The following is a 19,307-nucleotide window of genomic DNA, read 5'->3' on the forward strand; positions in this document are numbered from 1 at the left end:
ATGTATGCTCCTTGGGGATGGAGTTTGTCTCATCATAGCACTTAAGCATACTAAGTATTCAATAAATGTTAGAAAACACATGGGACAAAGCTAACCTGCAACCTTAGCTTTACTTGTAATATGTCATTGCAAAATGTACCATGAAAGAGAAAAATAAATGTGCAAGCAGCTCGAAGCCATCTGGTCAACTATTAATTACATTTCTGACTTGACAGCATGCTTATGAAGTATATAGTATTCTCAGTCCACTGCTGCTGTCTATTTACCTATAGAGGCTTCAAAAACTTGCATCTTCAGCCGGGTGTTGTGGCGCAAGCTTGAAATGCCCGTGCTTGGGAGGCTGAGACAGGAGGATCGTGCAGGTTCGAAGCCAGCCTCAGCTGGTTTAAGAGACCCTGTTTCCAAATAAAATATAAAATAGGTCTGGGAGTGTAGCCCAGAGGTAGAAGGCCCCTGGGTTCCACCCCCAGTATCACCAAAAACAAAAACAAAAACAGAAAACCTGCATCTTCCAGTGACAAGAATACTAAAGCTTTAGTGCTATGGTACTTTTCAAGCTTTTATCAATACTGGAAAGTATCAGAGTTCAGCAGCTGCTTAAAGAGTCTTGAATAATTTATTTATTTATTATTTATTTATTCATTTAATGGTACTGTGGATTTACCCCAGGGGCATTCTGCCCTCAAGATACACTCTAACCCTTTTAATTTTTTGTTTTGAAACAGGATCTCACTAGGTTCCCTAGCATCTCACTAAGTTGGCAAGGCTGGTCTCTAACCTTTGATCCTTTTATCTCAGCCTCCTATGTACTGGAATTACAGGCATGTGCAACCATGACTGGCTAGATGTTTCAGGTTTTGTTTTTATTTGTTCCTTCTGGTTATAAAATAGAGAGAGGTTATTAAATTAGTGTTACTTAAATTTTATTTATAAAATCAAGCTATTTAATCTTTAATGTTGAATTTTGGGGTATATGTGTGTGTTGGGGAACTGGACATTAAACCCAGAGACATTCTACCTTTCAGCTACACTCCAGCGCTATATTCTTCTTTTTTTTTTTTTTTCTTTCAAATCTGGGGATGGAACCCAGGAACATTAGTCCTCCAAGCTACACCCCCTGTCCTATTTTTTATTCTTTATTTTGAAACAGGGTATCGCTAAGTTGCAGAGGGCCTCACTAAGTAGCTGAGGCTGTCCGAGAACTGCAGTCCTCCTGTCTCAGCCTCCCAAATGCTAGTATTACTTGTATTTCTATTTTATTATTTATTTATTTATTTATTTATTTATTTATTTATTTAGGGATATTAGGGATTGAACCCAGAGCATTCTACCTCTGAGCTGCAACCCCATCCCTATTTTATATTTTATTTTGAAATAATGTCTCATTCAGTTACTGCACACTGGCCTCAAACTTGATATCTTTCTTTCTCAGCGTTCCAAATACTAGGATTACAGGAGTGCGCCCAGTTTTAATACCATTTTATGTGGTATAGCAAGACTATATATCTTAAGAAGGAAGATATCCAGGAGTGGTGTATGGAGCCTATTATCCCAGTTATTCAGGAGGCTGAGACAGGAGGATTGCATATTTGAGAGCATGAGAAGTAACTTAGCAAGACCCTGTTTCAAAATTGAAAATAAAAAGGGATATGGGTATAACTCACAAATAGAGCACTGCAAGGTTAAGTCCCCAAGGGGACACATGTATACAAAAAAAGTGAGAGAAAAGATTAGCAAGGGCATCTAGACCTCCTGTTTCTGCTTTTCAGTCTATTTCTGCTGCTGCCATCTAGTGCTCTGTCAAAACTGTTTGTGTTTGCTTTTGAGCATTAGCACTAATCCCTATATATCTCTAAATAACACTATAGGGAAGGATCTGGGTATTCTGATTTTCCTGTACAATGTCCTTTCTATTTCACCACATTAAGGATAAAAAAGAATACATTAATATCAACTATAGCTTCCATTTGTGATGATCTTTGCAGTTTGCTAATTACTTTCACACACTTGTCATCCCAGAAGAGTGTTCCTAATAGTAGTATTTGATTATCCATCAACTACAAATTCTCAAAGGTAAAATAATCTTAGAATGTCATAGCTGGAAATACTTTTCAAGCACAGCTAGGCCACTGGTTTTTTAACCATGCTATTTCTTTGTTCTGGATGGTTACAAGGAAGTGACTTGAGACTAAGATTAAGGGTTATGGGAACAACTCTAATGTTCATCAGTGGATGAAGGGATAAACAAAAGGTAGTATATACATACGATGGGATATTATTCAACCTTAAAAAAAAAGAAAATTCCAAAAAATGCTACAACTTTTGAATTCTCCTTCTTGAAGCATTCACTGCAAATCTGAGTTGATGAGTTCTCTGTTGTTGTGGGGTTGTAGGAGCTTTGTTTCCTTGCTATTTTTTCTTATATTTCAGTTTTTTTAAGTTTGTATTTTGGTTGCATGTGCCAACTCTCATTCTCTTTCATTCAGTGAAGTTCCTAGAAATAATTGTTCTCCCTTTATAATTTACTCTGTTCTGGAGGTAAATTTTAACCTCATGGTATGTCTTAAAAGTAAATAGTCTCTATGTACAAGTATTTACAACTTTCTATTAAGTATTTATCATCCTACAATACTGTCTCCGAAGTCTATGTCCTGTACCACCCCCATGTTGTTATGTCAGTAGATCACAGACACTGACTTGAAGCTACTCCAGACTCTGCCCATTAATGCCGGGGTTTAGAGGAGTCAACTAGTATCAAAGGGCAAACAATGATGTAAACAAAAATGAAGGTCGAATGGAGATGAAGGGGAAAGAGTGAGAGAGTGTATAGTAGAAAACAGATTTAAGTAGAATAAGAAGTTTGAAAAAGAAAAGAAAAAGCTGGGCGTGATGGTACACGCTTGTAATCCCAGCACTTGGGAGGCTGAGACAGGAGGATTGCACAGGTTCGAAGCCAGCCTCAGCTACTTAGTGAGGCTCTCAGCAACTCAGTGGGACCCTGTTTCCAAATAAAATAGAAAATAGGGGTGGGAGTATATCCAGGGGGTAGAAAGCCTATGGATTCTACCCCCAATACTACCAAAAAAAGAAAAAAGAAAATAAAAAAGATAATAAAGATACTAAAAATAAAAAAGTCTAGTGAACAATATAGAACATATAAAATAGTGATATGGATATGAAATGGAAAAAATACAAGGCGTGGACAGACAGGTATACTGGAAATCAATCAAACAAAATACACACACAAACACACACACACACACACACACACACACAGAAAGAAAAGGCAAAAAAAGAAGAGGAAGGAGCCGCGGCATGGAGCAGAGCAGCATGCCATCTTCCCTTGCAGCACCAGGCCCCAGAGAGGAGGGGGACTCAGAACGGAGCTCAGAGCCACAGAGGAGATACGCCGGCCTCACGCCCGAGGACACAGCAGCAGCATCTTACTGCTGGCAGCAGCGGCAAATTTACTGAACAGCACCAGACCAACGCACTCAACAGCCCACCAGGCTCCAGAGAGGAGTGGCGGACAGTGAGCCAAAGTGAGCCGCTGCGTAACAGCCAAGCGGAATTCGGCAGATTTTTCGGCATACGGAGCGTCTAAAGCTCCCAGGGGCTGGGCTTAGCACACCCTGCAGGGATTCAGGGCGAAGCTCAAAACCAGAGAAGAAATATGCCAGCCTCACAGCCAAGGGCGTGGCAGCAGCGCCATATTGCCACCGGCGGCAGCAGCAGCGAATTCACCGAGTCCACTACAGCTCCATCAGCATACTCAACAACAGTGAGTCAAATTGTGGCCCTAGAGGAGAAATCCCAGTACTGTACTCCCTGGGACTTGACCCAGTGGGGGAGTGGTGGTGGCAGAGATATCACACCATAGGAGAACGCTCAACCTGGCACCTCCCCATGGTTTAAAGCAGCCTCAATTGACTCCCTGGGTCTGAGACTCTGTGATACAACCCAGTAAAGGAGTAGTGGGGACTGAGATACCACAAACTCGAGATCCAGAGCACCTTAAGTGAGGTCGTAGTGACCCAAGGGAAGAACCCAGAGAAGGCACAAAATTCCGAAATCATGGGAAAGAGGAATAACAATGGAGTAATGAATGCCCACAACCCCACAACATTAGATCCTGATAAAACAGAAAATCAGAGATTTCTAGAAGATTAAATCAGGAAAATTACTGTAGAAATAATAGAGGTGCTTCGAAAAGAACTCAGAGAGAGCCAAAAAGAGATAAAGGATGCAATTAATGAAGTAAAGGCCTCAATTCAAAGTACAAACAACCAATTAGACCACATGGAGAATAGAATCTCGCTCTTAGAAGATGAACAATCCAAAAATGAATGCATAGTTTCTAATGTAGAAAAAATTATTCGACAGCAGGAATCTGACATTGAAGAAATATGGACCCATTTTAAGAGAGCTAACCTAAGAATAATTGAAATAGAGGAGGGAAAAGAAGGTGAAACCAAAGGGATCAACAATCTCTTCAAGGAAGTAATAGGAGAAAATTTTCCAAACATAGAGCAAGAGGTCAATACACAGGTCCAGGAAACTAATAGAACTCCCTTTAGACAGGATCGGAGAATAGGATCCCCACGCCACGTAATTGTCAAAATGACCAATGTGGAAGTCAAGCAGAGAATCTTAAAGGCACCAAAAACAAAGGGCCAAGTGACAGTCAGAGGCAAACCAATTAGAATCACTCCAGACTTCCCAAACCAAGTCATGAGAGCCAGGAGGGCTTGGAGTAACATATTCCAAACTGAAAAAAAGCAACTTCCAGCCAAAGATTTCCTACCCAGCAAAACTTTCTATCAAATTAGATCGGGAAATAAAAAGCTTCCATGACAAACAGAAACTGAAGGAATTTATGTCTTCAAAACCAGTGCTACAGAATATACTCAAAGAGATTAATTACAAAGAAGAAATAGGTAACACACACCAGAATCAGAGAAACAAGATTTTCCATCCAACAGACAAATAAGATTAGTTATCTGTGGAGATTCATTATTTATGTTATTTTACCTATCTCTAAATTGTATTATTTGCTTTTATTATTGCTAATTTTTAGGATTTCTAGTTGGAATATTAATATATAGCATTTGGAAGTATTTTATCCCATTCTATCAGTAACTTTTAACTCTGTTTACATTGTCTTTGGATATACAATATTTTTTATTCTTTAGGGATTTTGTTTACCCTTCTGTTGCCTGTGTGTGCCATTGAAATCATATCCAAGAAATCACTGCCAATTTTAATGTTGTGAGGTTTTATGACTCAGATTTTCTTCTAAAAGTTTATAGTCTTAAGATTTATCTATTTTGAGTTAATATTTGTATATGGTGTTAGGTAAGGATCCAATTTTATTCTTTTTCATGTAATTATTATTTTTCAACAATATGTAGTTAAAAGATTATTATTTCCTTCACCAAATGTTCATGGAAACCTTGTCAAAAATAACTTGACAATATATGGAAGAATTTATCTCTAGGCTTTTATTTAACTCCAATTGTTTATATATCTGCCTTTATAACAGTACCACACTGTTTAATTATTATAGCTTTATGTGGTTTGAAATCAGAAAATATACATCTTCTAGCATTGTTCTTTTTCGAGATCATTTTTGGTATCTAGAGTCCATATTCCATATTAGGACAGATTTTTTTCTGAAAAATATATAAATAAATGTATGATAGTTTCACCTAAAAAAAAGAAAAGAAAAAATATTCTCTGGTAAGAAGGACAGCAAAAAGAAATATTGAAATGTTATCTTTAAGTCATCAAAAGCTTGGTATCAGACAAATGAAACTGTTATGTAAAATTATCATTGTTAATTTTGGATAAACTGCTATAATACTAGATGTCAACCACTAAGCCAAGCATGGGAGGGAGGGATGGGGAGGGAACGGGGTGGGGATTGGGTAGGGGCTAACTGGGCGATGTGTGCATGTATGTCTACAAAAGTATTTTTTATCCCATTATGATGTATGAATACAGTGCACTAATAAAAATTATTTTAAAAAAAGAAGAGGAAGAATAAAAGAAATTTTAAGAATTCTCTGAGAGTGAGCAACATTTTTCTGTTGGAGAGGACCAGAATGCTGTTAACTTTGGATAGTCTCTTGCCAGTTTTTTCTTTTTTCTTGGATTGAGGCCTCCCTAAGACATAAATGCTGCTCCTGATTTCTTTCAAGTCTGTGTTTCTCTAACTGCTTGGTTTCCGTGTGTGTGTGTGTGTGTGTGTGTGTGTGTGTGTGTGTGTGTGTGTTTGTGTGTGTGTGTTACTGAGGATTGAACCCAGGCACATTCTACCTTCAAATTAAACACTCAGCCTAATTTTTTTTTTTTTTTTTTTTTTTTTTTTTGGTGGTACAGGGTGGGGGTGGAACCCAGAGGCTTTCTACCTCCGGGCTATACTCCCAGACCTTTTTTATATTTTATTTGGAAACAGGGTCTCACTAAGTTGCTGAGAGCCTCACTAAGTAGCTGAGGCTGGCTTTGAACCTGTGCGAGCCTCCTATCTCAGCTTCCCAAGGGCGGGGATTACAAGTTTGCACCACCACGCCTGGCTGATTTTTTTTATTTTAAAACAGGGTCTGACTAGGTTGATGAGAGTGTCACAACGTTCTCAGGCTGTTTTCACACATGCAATCTTTCTGTGTAAGGCTCCAAAGTACTGGGGTTACAGTCATGTGCCACTACACCTGGATTCCTACTTTGTTAATGAGGCAAAGTAGGTGGAAGAGTAGGAAGGGGCTTGCTGTTATTGCTTCCTGCTTGAGAAAGGTTCTTCTGGGTTTGATGGTATAGCTCAGTGCAGGGCTCCTGCCCAGCATTCACAAGGCCCTTAGGCTCAATCTATCACCACAAAAAAGAGAGAAGGAAAAAGAGAATACGAAAAAAAAGACACAAAAGAGAAAACTTACATACAAAAAAACCTCTCCTGCTTGGCCTCTGCACCTGCTTGGTTGCTTGCAGATATTTCCAGCTATATAATGTAGGTTTCAGCCATTTAACTTAGTAGAGTAGGTTCCTGAGTACATTTTAAGCATTCTCACCCACTTGGAGCACTAGCGCTGTATTAGTACAGGGTTCTCCTCCTCCTCCTCCTCCTCCTCCTCCTCCTCCTCCTCCTCCTCCTCCTCCTTCTCCTTTTCTTCTTCCTCTTCTTCTTCTTCTTCTTCTTCTTCTTCTTCTTCTTCTTCTTCTTCTTCTTCTTCTTCTTCTTCTTCTTCTTCTTCGGATGATCTCCTCCTCCTCCTCCTCCTCCTCCTCCTCCTCGAGGTTCTTTTCTCTCTCTCTCCCTCTCTGCAGAAATCTCTACAGAAATGGTTGTGTTGGTCTGTGACTTCCAATCCTTATGTTTTCCTCAAAATTTTATATGCAGTGTGCAGCCATGGTCTGTGTGTATTCCTGCCCTCTCTTTTTATGTTCACTTTTTAGTTACCAGTGGTGTGGGTCATGCACTCACCTCTGTCACCCAGGTGCGGTTGGTCTAAGGAGGTCAGGAGGGATTGGGTGGTGGTTTGAGGTGCCATATTCTCTCCAGTGTTGCCATGGAGATATGCAATTCTGTGCCTGGTACCCTCAGTGTCCATGAAGTGAATCTCAGGTAACTGAATGTGAGATTTTCCAGTTTCCAGAGTTCTCACTGATAAGGGTACACACTATTGTTCTCATTTTGTGTCTTTACCTGATCAAGGACTTGCTGCCTCTCTTTTCAACCTTAGTGTTTAAAGTGTTCTTGTAAATATTCTTGAGTGTTTCTGGCTTTAGTTCCCAACTCCCACACAGGTAGTCTGGACTGTCGATTTCAGCTCAACTCTGAGTTCCAGAGGTAAGTTAGAAGAAAACTCACCTGGGGTTCTAACTCATTGCCATATTCTTTCTCCTCCCCATGGTTTCAAAATACAAAAACTAAAAAGGACTTGGGGTGTATCTCAGAAGTAGAAGATACCTGAGTTCAATCCCGAGTCTGTCTGTCTGTCTGTCTGTCTGTCTGTCTGTCTGTCTGTCTCTCTCTCTCTCTCTCTCTCTCTCTCTCTCTCTCTCTCTCTCACACACACACACACACACACACCATGTGTCTTTCTCTTTATTTTTTTCCACTGATGTAGACAAAGGCTTGCCAATTTTGTTCTTTTCATATAGCCATCTTTTAATTTCATTAATACTCTATTAGTTTTGTGGTACATATTTTAGCTATTATTTCCTTGTGCTTGCCTTTAATTTTCTCTTCTTTTTTAATTTTTTTAAGCTGAAAGAGTAGGTTATTGATTTGAGAAGTTTCCTTTTAAAGGCAATATTTGCAATTATAAATTTCCCTTTGAGCACCCACTTTTGCTGAACCTATTTTTGTTTAATTTGGATTAATATGTGTATGTTATTATTTCAATTGTGATTTCTTCTTTGATCTGAATGTGTTTAACTTCTACATATTGTAAATTTCCCAGCTTCCCCTACTGTTGGTTTCTAAGTTCATTCCACTGTGATAGGAGAACGCACTTTCTATACTTTTTGGAGGGGGTACTAGGATTAAACTCAGGGCATTCTACCTCTGAGCTACACCCATAGCCCCTTTTTTTTTTACTTTTTTTCTGTAACAGGATCTTGCACAATTGCCAAGGCTGTCCTTGAACTTGCAATCCACCTGTCTTAGCCTCCCAAATACTGAGACTATAAACTTGTGCCACCACTCCTGACCATATAATTTCAATGCTTTAAACTCAAGGCTTGTTTAAATGCCTAGCACACAGTATATTTTCTGGAATATGAAAACTTCTATGCACTTTGGAAGATATTATTCTGTAGTTTGGGAGTAAAGCATTTTAAATATGCTTGTTAGGTCTATTTTGAGTATAATGTTCAGACCTTTCATTTCCCTGTTTTTCTTCCTGGTTATCTTATCCATCACTGAGAGTGATACACTGAGATTCCAAATATTGTTTTTAAACTGCTTTTCCATTATATTCTGCCACTTTTTGCTGCATGTATTGAAACTCCCTTGTTAGGTTCATATGTATTCATAATTTTATCTCCTTGAAAAATTGACCATTCTATTATTAAAAAATAGAACTCTAACTCTGATAAGTTTTTGTCTTTAAGCCCAATTTTGCTTATTTTATCACACTATTTCTATTTTTCTTATGGTTACAGCTTGCAGTGTATGCCTTGTCACTCTTAGACTTTTCATTTATCTGTAGTGTGTGTGTGTGTGTGTGTGTGTGTGTGTGTGTGTGTGTGTGCGTGTGTACATTCCCATGGAAGTGGGGATTGAATTCAAGAGTTTTCTATCTCTGAACTACCTCACCAGCCCTATTTTCTTTTTCAGTACCAGGATGGAACCCAGGGGCTTTCTACCTCCGAGCTGCACCCCCAGCCCTATTTTTTATTTTGAAACAAGGTCTCACTGAGTTGCAAAGAGCCTCACTAAGTAGTAGCTGAGGCAGTCTGTGAACCATGATCCTTCTGTCTCAGCTTCCCAAATGCTGGGATTACAAGCATGAACCATCACACTTGGATCTTATTTTGTTTTTGAAAAAGGGTGTTGCTAAGGTGCTGATGGTCTCACTAAATTGCTGACGCTGGCTTCAAATCTGTGATCCTCCTGTCTTGACCTCTCACCTACTGGGATTACAGGTATACACAACATCCGGCTTTCACTTATTTGTACTTTTGAATCTAAAATATTGCTCATAACCATACAGTTAGCTTTTGGTTTTGAAGATTCTGTAAAAATCTGCTTTTTGATTGAATTAATCCATTTACATTTGATACTATTATTTATATGACTGCTACTTTTTTATATTCTATACCTCATGATTTTGGGGAGGCAGAAACTGGACTTGTAGGTAATACATTGTAGCAATTCTGGGTACTGACATCCCTTACTTAGGCTTGATATTATTTGGTTATTTATGCATTGTGACTAGCTAGATTACTGAAGTCTATTTTCCCATCTGGTTGTTGAGATTAATGTTGCCCCTTAGGGAGGCTAAGTGTAAATCGGGTCATTTGTTAGCAGTGTGACTTTTGACAAGTTTCTTTGCATTCCTATACCTCATTTTCTGCATATGTAAAGTAGGGTTAACAATAATACCTTCCTAATTTGTTTGAGACCTCAAGAAAGAATTATTACCAATTCAATAATTATGACATCACAATGGCACTATTTCCAGAAACAGTCCTTCTATATACTTCCCATTTTAATCTCCTCCAAGAAAAACAAAAACAAAACCCAGGGGCTTTCTTCAAATTTGTTTCCACTGATGTGGAACCAAAGCTGCTGTATTGTAAGGTATTTACATCCAAATACTGAACACTCAAGATTCTCATTCTGCATTAACCCTCCAAACCCCATTCTCCTCACTTCTATAAAATGGATCTTTCCACAGATTTGGAGTCTCGGCCTCTGCCTGCCTCTGTTGGTGGCATATTCCTCTGAGACCAGCAACAAAAACCATGCAGGAGGAATGACAATACCTGACTTTAAACTATACTACAGCCAGGCGTGGTGGCGCACGCTTGTAATCCCCGCGCTTGGGAGGCGGAGACAGGAGGATCGCATAGGTTCAAAGCCAGCCGTGCACACTGGCTTAGGAGACCCTGTTTCCAAATAAAAATGTAAAAATAGGTCTGGGAGTGTAGCCCGGAGGATTCCAGGAACCCCAGTACCACCAAATAATAATTAATAATAATAATAATAATAATAATAATAAAATATAAAAAACTATACTATAAAACCATAGAAATAAGAACAGCATGGTACTGGCACAAAAACAGATACATATACCAATGGAGTAAAATAGAAGACTCAGAAACAAATCTGCACACTTATACCCAGTTGATTTCTACAAAGGAGCCAAAAACATAACACTGGAGAAAAGATCGCCTGTTCAACAAATGGTGTTGGCAAAATTGTTAACCATATACAGAAAAATAAAAGTAAATCCCACTTTCTCACCCTGCACAAGAGTCAATTCAAGATGGATCAAAGACTTGGAAATCAGACCAGAGACCTTGAGGCTCCTTGAAGAGGGCATAGGTCCCACACCGCAACATATAGGCACAGATAAAAACTTTCTGAACAAGATCCCAAAGGCACAAAAACCTAACGGCGGATCAATATGTGGGATTGCATGAAATTGAAGAACTTTTCTACAGCAAAAGAAAAGATCAAGAACCTCAAACAAATATCGAAGTCAACCACTAAGCCTAGCAAGGGAAGGAGGGATGGGGAGGGAATGGGGTGGGAATTGGGTAGGGGTTAAATCGGTGATGTGTACATGTATGTACACACACATTTTTTACCCCAATATGATGTACGAATATAATGCACCAATAAAAAATTTAAAAAAGAACCTCAACGAAGATACAACAGAATAGATTTTTGCCAACTACTCCTCCAATAGAGGACTAATATCTAGAATATACAGAGAACTAAAGAAACTCAGCACTAAAAAAACAAATACGCTAGGTGTGGTGGCACACGCTTGTAATCCCAGCATTTGAAAGGCTGAGATCAGAGGTTCGCGGTTTGAGGACAGCCGCAGCTACTTAGTGAAGCCCTCCGCAACTCAGTGAGACCGATTCAAAATAAAGAATAAAAAATTGGGCAGGGGGTGTAGCTGGGAGGTCAAATGCCTCTGGGTTCCATCCCCAGACCTGCAAAAAAAAAAAGAAAAAGAAAAAAGAAAACAAATAACCCAATTAAAAAAATGGGCAAGTGAATTAAATAGACACTTCACAAAGGAAGAAATTCAAATGGCCAATAAGTGCATGAAATATGCTCAACATCCTTAGCAGAGAGATGTAAATCAAAACTACCTTGAGATTTCACCTAACTCCAACTAGAATGGCAATCATTCAAAACACAAACAACAACAGATGCTGGCGAGAATGTGGACAAGTGGGAACTCTAAGACATTGTTGGTGGGACTGCAAATTAGTGCAACCTCTTTGGAAAACAGTATGGAGAATCCTCAGAAGAATGGGAACAAATCTAACATTTGATCCAGCAATACCACTTCTGGGTATCTACCCAAAAGATAGGAAGCCAAACTACCAAACTAATGCATGTGTATCTATGTTCATAGCTGCACAATTCACTATAGCCAAACTATGGAACCAGCCAAGATGTCCATCAACAGATGAATGGATTACAAAACTGTGGGATATGTGCACAATGGAATTTTACTCAGCCATTAAAAAAAACTCAATTACATCATTTTCAGGGAACTGTGTGGAACTGGAGAACATTAAGCTAAGTGATATTAGTCACAAAAAATAAGAAATCAGATGCTTTCCCTAATATGTGAAAGCTAAGGAGAAATGGGTCATGGGAGGAACTCTTGATAAGAAGATTGTATAGATGAACAAATAAGGCAACCTAACTGAGGGGATGATAGGGGAAAGAGGGAAACTCTCTAAAGCACATGATATACTTTAACAAACATATCAAAGTCTATCACTAAGCCAAACAGGAGAAGGAGGGATGCAGAGGGAATGGGGCGGAAATTGGGTAAGAGCTAATTGGGTGATGTGTGCATATATTTTTCCACCATCTTTTATCCCATTAAGATGTATGACTACAATGAACCAATAAAAATTTAAGTAAATAAATAAAGTGGATCTTAGCAAGATCTTAAAGGCTTCTTTTAGCTTCCCTTTCTCTTCTTACCCCTCACCAAAACAACAGTATATGACTTCAAGTCAGACTACTTCCATGTACAGATACATTGTCAAGTATATAGACCCCAGGGTATATAACGGTATCTAGCCAAAGCAGTAAGAACTCACCTAGATTTCTAGGTTATATTCCCTAAATAAAAAAATAGTGAAGGTATAACCAGGTAGTCAGATCTCTGTCCTTTATTTTGAGGCTTAATCATTAGTGATGTACTAAAAATTACACGGTGAGCCCTGAAAAAAATCAATATACTGTAGTTTCTATTCCATGTTTAATTTTTACAGAAACAGTTCTTGATCAAGGAACTCAATAATCTTTGGCAAATCAACAATTCTGTTCCTTAGCTGAGGCTCAGAATTAGTCTAAAGTATTTAGCAGAGGAGGAAAGGATGCATTGTGAAACATGAATGAGATCGATGTACATGTAATGAGCCAAATGCAACTTCAGCAGACCTAATGGCTTAGCAAAACTCGCTGTAAATACTTGTTCCTTGACCATATAGATCACAAAATTTAAGGCCTTAATTAACTTACTTGGATGTTCCCCTAATAAACATATATATGACAAGAGTTTTATAAAATTCAAATGATCAAGGCTTCAGATTCACATTGCTCTTATCTATAGGCCTACTCAAACTCTTAACAACCACTACCTTTATCCCAGGCTTAATTAGGGAAAAGAGTTCTTAAAATGATTCCAAAGGATTGGTATATGAAAGTGCTTTCTTTTAAAAGTAATCTTGCCATGCACATTTTGAATCTGGGGAAAACTACTTTTATTTATTTTTGTGTACTGAACCCCAGGACATTCTACCTCAAAGCTGCCCCTACTCCAATCTTTTTTATTTTTCACTTTGAAGCAGGTTCTCTATAAGTTTCTAAGACTAGCCTCAAACCTATAATTCTCCTGTCTCAGTCTCCCAAGTACTGGTCTTCCAAGTACAGGTGTGTGCCACTACATCTGGCTAAGGAGAAATTCTTTTAAAATGACGGTGTCATGGCAATAATGAGTAAAATTCAGACATATTTTAATATATATTTTTAAGCCAGTTTTAGCTGTCCATGTTGACACATGTGCCTTTAATGTCAGTACTTAAGAAGCTAAGATAGGAGAAGTGCAAGCTTGACTTCAACCTCAGAAATTGGCGAAACCATCAGCTACTTAGTGAGACTCTGTTTCAAAACAAAATAAAAAGGTTGGGTATAGATTGGAGGTAAAAGAATACCCCTAGTTTCAGTCCCCAATACCAAAAAAATAAAAAAAAAGGACTCTAAGGCAGGTGCTGTCGTGCATGCCTGTAATAACATCAACCTAGGATTTTGAGACAGGAACTAGCCCAGCTAATGAGAACCTGTTTTCAGAATAATATATATATATGCCAGGTGTGGTGGCACACACTTGTAATTCCAGCGTGTGGGAGGCTGAGACAGGATGATCACACAGGTTCAAAGCCAGACTCAACTACTGAGTGAGGCTCTCAGCAACTTAGTGAGACCCTGTTTCCAAATAAAGCACTAAATAGGTCTAGGAGTATAGCCTGGGGCTAGAAAAGCCCCTGGGTTCCATCCTCAGTACCACAAAAAAATCAAAATAAAAAAGTATATGGGAATATAGCCCAGTGTAAGAGATCATGGTTAGCATGCATGAACTCCTGGGTTCAATTCCCAGTACAAAACAAAACAAAACAAAAGACAACAAAAAAGCAAAACCTAGGGTTAAAGTTGGGAATGTTGCTGCATTCTCTGAGAACCATATATGTCTCAGCCCCATTTGAACTCTGATGGAAAAAAACATCTAGGTTCTGCAGTGGCAAGGGAGCATAAAATACAGAAGAAAGTGATAACTGATCCACCCTGTATCCTACAATGTAAAACACACTCATGTAGACTATAAGTAGAATTAGTCTTTACAACGAGAAAATTCCCTTCTTTTCTTGGGTTTACCCTTGTGCAAATTTGTGTTAAGATACACATGTTAAGAGCTGTGTATTTTTCTACTTCCAAACCAATAATCTTTAAAAATTTGAACCTCTATTACCTCCCAAAAGTAGTAAGAGTTTGAAGACTCGCACCAAAAAAAAAAAATACTCTTATTAAATGATTTAAACCAGAAGCAAATGGAAGTGTGATCTTTAGTCATCAATGTATGACTTAGGAGTCTCCATTTCAGAGGAACTGTGAAGGAGGAAAATGGTACCAAACGTCACCCCACTCATTAGATACAAAAGCTAAGACTAGAACCCTGGGAGGTAATAACTCAGACAAAACAAGACATTTATAGTTACTAGCTATATAGCCTTAAGCAAATTACTTAATTTCACTGAAAATGATTTTCCTCATTTTAAAAGTGAAGTTGAATGGTGATTGAGACTATGAGAAGTGAACTTTGCAAACTGTAAAGCTGTTTACAAAATGACAGTGTTTGGCACATAGAAATATGCAGTACATGTTGAATGAAGAATGAACAAATGGATGAATGTAGAAAAAAGATTCAAGTCCTTCAATGGTCACTTCTTATCACTAATATATAAAAAGAATAAGCTATAAATTTCATCTACTAAATTCGTCATTAAGAAAATCACCATATAAAACTAGAGAAAGGATGTGACTAATTAAATGTCTGCTTCAATAATTTTAAGCAAAGTGACAAAAGATTATTATTCTTAATGTGGAAAACTCATGACATTTACCAGTTTTTTTATTTTCAAAGCAACCGAAGAACCAAAAGTTACCACATATGTATTGTTTTCACCTTAATAACTAATTTTCTTTACCATGAGAACTTCTAACAATATTTGAAATAAAAATTAATGACCAACCTCTAAAGCTGAAAGTTTTTGGTAAGCCAACGACTATGAAAATGACAAGGACATGATATTTTCTGTTCCTCAGGGTCAGGAGAGACATAATTAACACTTAAGTTTTTACACACAAGATTGCCTATAGCTTAAAAATTAAAATTTGACATAAGAAAACAATTTAGAAATACCAGCACCTCATAATTAATAATTTAGATGAGTAATTCCTAAGAGTAACAAAATACACCTCTAAAAATAATCTATTGCAGCATTTGGGATACAACTTTCGTTTTAACATCTTGTAAGCTTATTTATGTTTGCAGTACTAGAGATTGAATCCAGGAGCATTCTACCTCCAAACTACACCAACAGTCCTATTTTTTTATTCTTTATTTCATAACAGGGTCTAAGTTGTGGAGGGCCTCATTAAGTAGCTGAGGCTGGCCACGAACCTACAATCCTCCTGTCTCTGTCTCCCAAGAACTAGGATTACAAGTGTGCACCACCACACCCAGTCATAAGTTTACTGAAAAAGCCAAATGAGGACAGAAACACCTTAAGATAGCTTTACTGCCTCAAATTATTTGACTGTACAAAATTGCTAAGGTAAATTAAAATGGTACTATGAAGATTCTAAATAGAATTACAAGACAAAAAGTAACCATAAGAGCCAGACTTGGTGGTCCACGCTTGTAATCTCAGCATTCAGGAGGCGGAGACCAGAGGATCACGGTTGTTAAACACCCTCAGCTACTTAGCGAGGCCTTTTGCAACTCAGTGAGACCTGGTACCGTTAAAAAAAAATCATGAAAACATTACTAAGAACTTGAATAAGCCTCATCAATGAATATTACTAACCTAAATTAAACAATATGAAATGTTTTACTTCTTAGTATATTTACTACAAAACTTATAAAATTGAAGAGAACTATAAAGATGCTGAGCAGGCAAGTTAGCAATTTAAAAATTACAAATGAATGACACTAACATCAGAAAATGTTATGAGTCTTCGCAACCAATTAAATGTTAGTAACTAAAACTTTTGCTAAAATTACTTACTAGATGTTTGCTATCTGCAGGTAAGAATAGTATTAAAGCAATTGTCACAGTTGGCAAAGGAAAAGACACTAAAGTATCAAAATGAAAGAAACAAAGTTTCCCCAAAACTTTGAGGAAAAAATAAACACCATAAAAATGTAATTTTATTTAATATTTGGTCTATCGGTATTACGTAGCATTAAATATCCCTTAAGAGTTTATATGAAAGACATGAGAAAACATATGTAATTATATGGGAAAATATACCACCAAAAATCCCACTTAAAATCAACTCACAAGCTCAATGTATTAGTTTTGATTTATTTTGTGTACTTTCGAAAAGAAACTATCAAAATAGTGGCATATAATTGAGGATAGAGAGCACTTTTTTCTTGACCTTCTCAACTAGGAAAAATAATTGACCTTCTAAATACTGCCATAGTTTTGTCTTTTTCTACTTAAAAAATCTAGGGGTGGTAAGAAAATGTCAAATTCTGCAAACAAATAATTTTAATGTAACACGTTTACATCTTAAAAGAGCTATCTTTAACCAATCAAGCAACTAAACAGAAATACCAACTTATTTCCTCTGAATATTTTCTCTGAGTACTGTGAAAAATTGGACTATTTTCATCTAATGTTAAAAGATAAAGGCAATGCTTCTCAAAATATCTTATTTCTGGATTCTAAACACATACAGTAGAATATGTACAAAAGATGCAGTCCAGTCTTTCACCAGCTTATCTCGAACCTTTTGGAATTCTGGATATTGTGGGGACAATTCTGAGTAGTCTTAGGATGAATGTTGCTGTTAGCATTCAGATTTTGGCCCAGAGTCTGTTTTCTTCCCCCCTGTATTTACATTAAATTAAAGCACCATAGTTAAGCTTTGTTGGCAACTTGACTACAAGTTTTAAAATGCCAGGGATTCATAGCTCAGCCGTTAAACTTGTAAACCATAAATATATTAGAAATATATTTATTTCAAAAAGCTCTAGAAAGCAAAGTTGATTAGTACTTTGCAGGCTGTTATTTAAGGCACCAAACAGCCCACATTTAAAGTGTTAAATAATATTTATTACCTAAAAGTTGTCCAAAGAATATCTACAATGTCTAGGGAGAAAATATTTTCTTTTATAGGAAGCACCCTAGTTTTTCAGATAAAAAATAATAGTAATAAAATATTCTATGACAAAGAAACAAGAAAGGAAAAACCCAAGAGTTACACATTACAATCTCTAAAGCTGGGTAATAGAAAGGTAATTCCATATTTCTTTCTTTTTGTTCATTTATCTGATACATGAGTTAAGGCATAAAGCAGCAAGAGTGCAATTGATTCCAAACAACTTGGAATTTTATTGTAAACATCCCATATAGAATGGCAACAAATTCATCTTTTTTGTCTTTGAAGGTAATCGCTTAATGACTGACAACTGCCAAACAAAACATCTTTGATCAACCAAGTCACTTTAGTTTACCTTTTTTTTTTTTTACTGAATTTTAGTTTAATGGACATTTTGTCCATATACAACATCACATCAACTAAAATCTGAATGATTTTCCATCTTTAAACTTATGGATACTAAGAACATAAAGTACAGTTTTGTTAATACTGTGTAAGGGATTACAAAAGACAAGGATGATAAGTTACAGGACAAAGAAATAAATTACTGATTGCCATCACCACAGTATTGTTAAAGGATTAACATTTGTAGTACTGCCTAATGTGTATTTGGTGACATGTAAAAACACATTTCCCAACTGGGTTTCTAAATATTTTTGTATGTAATTTTAAGTCAATTAACCAATGGCGATTTCAATATTTATCAATAGTTTTATATTTTAGAACATACCTATCATGCTTTTATAAGTCAAAGTTTCATATAGTAGGCTTAATTAAGATGGTATAAGAATAACAAATGAGTATACATATAAATAAACACATCTTAATTCTAAACTGCAGGGCATTTCTACTGTACTTCTTCCATTAATGAATAAGAAATTTCCAGTCTTGTTGAAGTGTGCTAAGTTAGGTGCAGTCTTCATTGCAGAAAACGAGACGAGGATTAAAAGCAAGTGGAATAAGAAAGATAAAAAAGAAAATAATGAAGGATAAGGGTGATAAAAATAAATATCAAGACACCTGAGTGCTATCCATACTCCATAAAATATAGCACCATGAAAAAAATTAAGTTTATGTGGGGTTTTAATAAAAACATGGTAAACTGGATAATTAAGCTTGGTAAAGAAACTGCTAACAGATAGAAAACGAAAAAAACATGAAAATATTTCCCACTGAATTTTAAAACAAGCCTTAAAAGTGATCTTAGAATATTATATTTTCAATGAAAGATTCACAAAACCTCATGCACCACAAAAATGTTAAGAGATGAGACATTTTAAAATGTACTTTAAATGTCAACTTTCCATCCCATTCCCAGAACTAAGCTATTAATTTTGAAAGTCAAAATCTTATTGTAATTGTTTAAAAGGCCGGACGTCAAAGTACACTGAAAATTACAAATAATCTAAGTCACTTTTCTGTGAATTGAAAATTCCAACTTTGAAATAGCAGTTGGCAAATGTGCATACAATGATTCCCAAGATATATAAATGAGTATAAGGTGTTTATCATTACCACAAACATACAAACTTTGAAAAATGCTCAAAAAAGTTTTATCAAAAAGTTAGTGTCATCCGCATCTTTCTCTTTCAGTCATTCTGGCATTGTCTGATGACAATCTATAGGATTAAAACAAAACTAACCCAAAAAATTA

The sequence above is a fragment of the Muscardinus avellanarius genome, assembly GCF_963383645.1.
Source record: "Muscardinus avellanarius genome assembly, chromosome: X".
In the NCBI taxonomy this organism is placed as follows: domain Eukaryota; kingdom Metazoa; phylum Chordata; class Mammalia; order Rodentia; family Gliridae; genus Muscardinus; species Muscardinus avellanarius.